This window comes from Cetorhinus maximus, chromosome 15 (assembly GCF_964194155.1).
Source record: "Cetorhinus maximus chromosome 15, sCetMax3.hap1.1, whole genome shotgun sequence".
Taxonomy (NCBI): Eukaryota; Metazoa; Chordata; class Chondrichthyes; order Lamniformes; family Cetorhinidae; genus Cetorhinus; species Cetorhinus maximus.
Genome location: NC_135893.1, coordinates 56,235,699 through 56,242,915, shown reverse-complemented (window position 1 = coordinate 56,242,915; position 7,217 = coordinate 56,235,699). Strand labels below are relative to the sequence as shown.

At 43.9% G+C, this 7,217-nt stretch overlaps 1 pseudogene; it reads right to left on the bottom strand.

The window, feature by feature from the left end:
- Positions 1–2,967: 2,967 nt before the first annotated feature.
- Positions 2,968–3,633, bottom strand: LOC144690694 (large ribosomal subunit protein uL16-like; annotated as a pseudogene).
- Between the last annotated feature and the right edge of the window lie 3,584 nt (positions 3,634–7,217).

Sequence of the window (7,217 nt, the reverse complement as noted above, 5' to 3'; positions counted from 1 at the left end):
ACATGAATTCAAAGTAACAGACAGAAGGATTGGAGGGAGTAGAGAATTTTTTCACATTGAGGGTCTTGAGGATCTGGAACTCACTACCTGAAAGGCTGGTAGAGGCAGAACCCTTCACTGCATTAAAATATAACTATGCACTTGAAGTGCATACAGATCTATGGACAAAAAGTTGGGAAATGGGATTAGGCTGGATAACTCTTTTTTTTGGCTGTCACAGATGCGGTGGGCTGAATGGCCTTCCTCTTTGCTGTAAATTTTCCTAAAAATCTCAGGGATGAGATTTGTCTAACTAAGCAAATAAGATTATTTTAACTGAGCTTGGTTTTAAAATTCCACCTAGCCAATTTGAAGTGATAAAGTGCGTAACAAGCTGAGAGATTCTGCACAGATGTAACTCTTCTGTAGAAATGAATGTCGAGACACATCACTGCAACACCAGATATGGGCTCATCAGCACATTAAGAGGTGGAATAGGTGTCCCAGTTGTGTAAGCTTTTAATTAGGTATCAGCACACCTCAGTAGAGACAGCCTCTCTCTCAGCAGTGCCCCTGGGATAGTGACCTTTCATTCGACTGTGAATGATGCATTTCTGCAACCTGCTGTCTGTCACATTGTCCCTACATATGTCATTTAGCCATTCTCTCAAGTGCCCAATCTATCTTCCCTTCAAATGTTCTGCATGAATTTGCCAAATACATTTTGTTTTCTCTTTTCTTCCCCAGTATTTATATTAATTACCTCTTACATTCCAAACTGGCACTAAAGTAAAGAAAACTTATCCCACATGAAAATAAAGCAAGCTGTATTCTGTTATCTGTGTACCATATGCTACGTGCTATACATAGGAATGTATACTGGCTAGAACACCATGTTGTGGACTGGTAAGATTGAAGGTATAGCAGACAGGGAAGAGAAGGAATGTTGAACTCTCAAGAGTTTTAGAATAAAATGGACCGGCCACTCTAAGAGAAATATTTTCAATCTGGAGGATGCTACTATTAAAGTATCAACCGACTTACAAATCAGAGCTATTTGTTGGCGAGTTGGCATTTGGTGAGTGCACAGTCTGAATACTGAGATGTAGGGTGCTCTTCATTGCATGGATAATTGGATCACCACTCGTTATAGATCTTGACCAATTTTCACCCCATTTAATTGAATGAAAATTGTGTGGTTTCTGCAACAGATTGCCGATCCAGTCCACTAGATTATCATCCAGATGATGAGGATAATAATGTGCCACATGAGGCGGGCTATTCTCTTGATGGGCTTGATTGTTGAGGAGCACACGAGTGCTATGCAGAATAGAGCGTCAGGTGGAGATGATTACACACTGGTAATGGTGCCCATCTGATTTTCTTCTGTGCATTGTGCCTTGCTGATTCTTGGCATTCAAGTGCTTGAGAAGAAGACCTGATCCATACAGACCAGGTAGTTCCCAAAAATATTCTGTTGAGTGAGCCGCTCTCAGCTGAGGCATTATTCGGAGTCCTACTTTTATGTAGAAAGTACTACGCAGAAACAGCAACATATTTATATAGCACCTTTAATGTAGTAAAATGGCCCAGGAGCATTATCAAAATAAAATTGATACCGAGTCCATAGATATTAGGGCAGATGACCAAAACTTCAAAGGGATACGTTTTAAGGAGCCTATTAAAGGAGGAAAGAGAGTTAGAGAAGAAGTGAGATTTAGAGAGGGAATTCCAGAGCTTAGGGCCTTGGCATCTAAAGGTACGACCACCAGTGATAAAGTGATTAAAATCAGGAATGCAGAATAGAACAGAATTGAAAAAGTGTAGATACCTCAGTGGGTTGCATTATATTTTGTTATGATGTGGCAGATGATGTGTGCCAGGCTGACCAAATCCACAAGGGAAACTTGGACACGCTATCACAATTTTAAGATTTGTATTTATTTAGAGAAGATTTGTGCACTGAATTCAGAAGTAATGAGTCCACTAACACCTTTAGAAGTTTTAAAAACTAAATTAAAACATTTATTAACAAAATAAAAGATTTCAAGCACATGCATAAGATTACAGTTACTTAATACTATAACAAACCCTAAAATTCCTAATTAACCTGACTCCCAAATCCACACCTCTTTAAGGCAACTGTTCAACATAGATTTTAAATTGAGAAAAAAACAAACTAGCAAGTTTACCACAGCACCCCCTCGACAGTGGAATTCCAAAGGCTTCCCTCCATCTTTGGTTACTGGACACAGCAGACCTCTGCAAAAGTGGCTGGGGACTTCCCCGGGGCTGTTTTACAAGGTCCTCTTAGATCTTACATGGACCCCCAACATAGCCTTCCATTATCTTTATATATGTTTCTCTCTCTTTAATCTGTAAATTCCATTGTTCTAAATGTCTTTGGAAATTTACTTTCCCATAATATAAAAATCTTTGATGTTGCCAATATGGTCAGTAACTTTGGGAAAAATAAACATATTGTTTGGCCTTGCTTATCTTGTTAGTTGTAAACATCCTATCATCCCTTTGAAACCTAAACAACCTCTTCATTTATCTAAAAATGCAAGTTTCCTTCACGCCCTACATACTAAACCCTCGTCCATGTTTACTCGCTAGTATTTCAAATGCCTTTTACCCCTAACTTCTTTTGATAATTGCAAGCTTGCAGTCTATTTGACTCTAATTCAATTAAATCAGCTACACAGACAACCATTTACACTCACACCCATAAACCTACTTTATAATAAACCACAATAATGTAACAAAAAAATACATTAGTTTCATGACAATTGCATAAAGCCAGCTGGTAAAGGTAGAACTGACACCAATCTTTACACATTTTTATTAGCATTTATTTACAAAGGTACACATTGCAAGCTTGCATCTATTAACCCCACAACCACAATTTCAGTCTGTGTCCATTTATTTTTTTTTTGAGTAAGACTTTCCTTTTAATTTTAAATGGTTCAGCGAGCGAGTCACATTCACGTCACGCCAGACGTTGAGGGGGCCCCTTTCGGGGATGTACTTCACCCCGCAGTCGTCAGGAACCAGGCGCTTCTCAGCCACCATGTCATCGAAATCCTCGGCATTGAACTTGGTGAAGCCCCACTTCTTGGAGATGTGGATCTTCTGGCGTCCCGGGAACTTGAACTTTGCCCTGCGGAGGGCCTCGACCATGTGCTCCTTGTTCTGCGTCTTCGTGCGCACAGACATGATGACTTGGCCAATGTTCACACGGGCGATTGTGCCCTGAGGTTTGCCAAAGGCGCCGCGCATACCAGTCTGCAACCGATCAGCACCAGCACATGAGAACATCTTGTTGATTCGGATGACATGGAAAGGGTGCAGGCGCATCGGATGTGGAACCCATCCTTGCCGCAAGTCTTGACCATGAACTTGTTGGCGCAGATATGAGCCGCCTCCAGAGCTTCGGAGGATAGCTGTTCGTATTCATCGGACACCATGCGGCCACATAGCGGGAACTCGTCCACCTTGGCTTTCTTGTGGCCCAGATCGAAAATCCTGATCTTGGGATCAGGTACATCCCAACAGAAACGAGACTTGGGGTAGGGTTTGTTCTTACGGTATCTGTAACAGCGGGCTGGTCGGCAGCCCATCCTGCTGCCTTATGTGGGGGTGGGGTTTCATTGAGAGTCGGTCGGGGCCTGAGGCCTAGTCCTGCCGGTTGCCGCCGCCGAGTTCAGAAAGAGCTGTGTCCATTTATAATCTTTAGAATTGTCTTCCTAAACGGAGTTGGTGTATTTGGTGACCGCTTTGGTGCCTTCGGAGACGGCGTGTTTGGCCAATAATCCTGGTGGAAGGGTGGACCTGGGTCAGCACCCTGTACACGTAAATGGAATAGCTCTGCTTGCGAGATTTTCTTTGCTTCTTAGGCGGCTTCTTGGTGACTTTAATCAGCAACTGTTTCGACGCCTTGCACCACCCTTTGTCGCAGCCGCCAAGTCAGGCATTGCACTCAACTCGGACCTATAATCTTTAGAATTGTCTTCCTAAACGGAGTTGGTGTACTTGGTGACCGCTTTGGTGCCTTCGAAGACGGCGTGTTTGGCCAATACCCCCGGCAGCATGAGGCGGACGGCGCTCTGGATCTCCCGGGCCGAGATGGTGCGGCGTTTGTTGTAGTGAATGAGGTGCGACGCCTCGGAGGCGATGCGCTCGAAAATGTCGACAACGAAGGAATTCATAACGCTCATGGCCTTGGACGAGATCCTGGTGGAAGGGTGGACCTGGGTCAGCACCCTGTACACGTAAATGGAATAGCTCTGCTTGCGAGATTTTCTTCGCTTCTTAGGCGGCTTCTTGGTGACTTTAATCAGCGACTGTTTTGACGCCTTGCGGGACGCACCGCCCTTCGTCGCAGCCGCCAAGTCAGGCATTGCACTCAACTCGGACCTATATTTATTTTTATTTCATAATTTGCCATGGTGAGATTTGAACTCTTGATCTTGGGGTTACAAGCCTAGTAGCATAACCACTTGGCTATCATACCAGAACAACTCGGACCTATAGGGGCACAAGTGAATCCTCAGTTAATGCTCACCATCTGCATACAATTAAACATACTAATGTGCAATTAACAGATGAAAGGACAGGAGGAGGTTGCGGAGATAAGGAGGGACAAAGCCATAGATGGATTTGAAAACAAGATGACAAGAAAACAAGATTGGTTAACTGGGTGCCATTGTGGGTCAGGCAAGCACAGGGGTGATGGGTGAATGGACTTGATGTGATTTAGGACATGGGCAGCAGAGTTTTGGATATGTGCAAGTTTATGGATGGTTCAAGGTGGATGGTTGACCATGAGTGTGTTGAAATAGTCAAGTCGAGAGGTAACATAGGCACGGAAGAGGAATTCAGAGGCAAGGTACAGAATAGGTTGATGTTACTGAGGCAGAAGTAAGCGTTCTTAGTGATTGTTTTTTGAGGAGGGATGATGATGGCAGATTTGAAGGAGAGGGGACAGTACCTGAGGAGAGAGAACTGTTAACTAACATGTGGCCTCAGCAGTTTAGTGGATATGGGGTTAAGAGAAATGGAGGTGAGTCTCATGAACATGATGAGCTCAAAGAAGGCATGAGGGAAGATAGGAGAGAAAGTGGAGAAAGATGAGTTCTGGCTAGGGTGAAGCCTTAAAGGAAGTTTGGCCCAGTGGGCTGGGAGAAATGGAGACATTCATAGAGGCAGCTTAATGGATGATCTCAATTTTAATAACAAAGAAGTTCATGAGCTCATCATACTCAAAGGGCAGGGTTTTTAGGTCGGCGTGAGGCGCGATTGGTGGACCCAGGAGTGGCCAGGGAATGGACTGCCGTCCGCGATCAGCCCCCAACCGCGATTTCACGCTGGCTGGCCATTTAACGGGAGGAGGGCAGGCGCTGATGTAAGCGCGGGCGTGAGAGAGCGCAAAATGGAAGCTCCCTGAAGGCAGAGTGCTGCCTCAGGGAGCTGAAGAGTTTAAAAGCAAGAAATAAAGATTTTAAAATGCGGAAAAGATGTCCACACATCAGAATCAGTCACCTGAACATATACATGATGAAAATTCTGTCCATACATTTTTTTAAAAATTTAATAATGAAACCTCAACTGCCCTTGGATGAGGTTTCATCAAAAATGCAAAGTCCACCTGACAGATCCATCCATCCGCCAACTGTAAGGTTGGATGGACCATGAAAAATCGGGGACAATTGGAACTTTAATAGGCTTAATTGTCGGCGGGGGCGCTTCCAACTTTTGCACACGCCCACCGACTGAAATATCGTGTGGACGCAAGATGATGTCGGGACGCTCGCCTGACGTCATCACGTGCTATTTTACGCTCGAGCGGGTCGGGTGCACGCCCGCATGCTGAGCTAAAAATTCTGCCCATAGAATCATAGACATGTTGGAGGTGAAGGGTTTATTAAAAAAGCTTCGGTTAAAAAAAAGAAGCTGAGGGATACCTTTGCATTCCAAGATGCTGGAATAGGTAAGCAATTTTGGCAGATGAGAGCATGTTCTGATTGTGCATTATGTGGGCCAGCCAGATTTGATGGTGAATGGCTAAACTAGTTATCTGTCGTATTTGTTCAACTTTTCATCCCTTGGAATTAAAGGAGCAGAGATGAGGTTTGTACCAGAGGAATGGCCAGCGTGAGCAAGTAATGGGGACTAGGGCATTAAAGATGAAAATCAGGGTGAGGCTGAGCAAATCAGTAGCTGATGAAATACTGTTTTGAACGGAGGATCAAAGGCTAGTCGGGATTTTGTAAGTACAGTTCCAAGTCAATTAGGAGAGAGTTTTATCCCGGGGCAGACACTGAAAGAAATAGGGTTGGGGGTGGGGATGTGGGTACACAGTGATGCAAGGAGATGATTGGAAATGGCTTTACCTCCGATTGATAAGATGGGAATAGTAGAACCATGTGAGATGGCAAGGCCAAAAAGATCAGGATAAATATAGGTAGAAGATTTACATGGTGGGAAAGATTAAAGATAGGAAGGCGGTGAACTCAGAGGACAGAGAGCATAATAAATTGAGATGGAAGTTGAAATCACCATGGATGGGTCGTTGCTTGGTGCAGAAGCTGAGGGAGGAAAGCAGTGAAGGTAACTCAGTGAGAAAATGTTTATGATACTTGGATAGGTGGTAGAAAATGGGGGTTTTAAATGGGAGGCGTTTGGCCCAACCAGTCTGTGTTGTTTATGCTCCGCACGAACAGTAGCCCACTCCCATATCACTGCTCCCATATCACTTTATACCCCTTTACGTCAACCACCAATGTAACCTACTCCCAAATCTTGGCATGGCCTCTGCTTCAATTACGAACTCTGGTGGTGAATGCTGCAGCATCACAATCTTCTCTGTAAAAATGTTTCTCTTACTGTCTGCGCAGTTTTAAAAAAATCTTTAATCATATATCTTATATGTCCCCTTGCTCTAGATCCCTCGATCACTGGAAATGCTGTTTCTAACTATACTGTGCCATTTCCAACAAAATGAACCTCAGTTTTTCAAGCTTTTCCTTGTGCTATTTTCCCTCATATCTGGCAGGATCCGAGTGAATTTGAGCAGTATCCTTTCTATTGCCTCAACATCCTCCCAATATTCTTATCAAAACTGCACAAAGTACCTTGTATACTTACTAATGTTTTCTATAGGTCTCTCCTATCTCTGTAGCCAGCTCCGATCATACAAGTCTCTGGGAACTTTGTGTTCCTCCAACTCTGGCTTG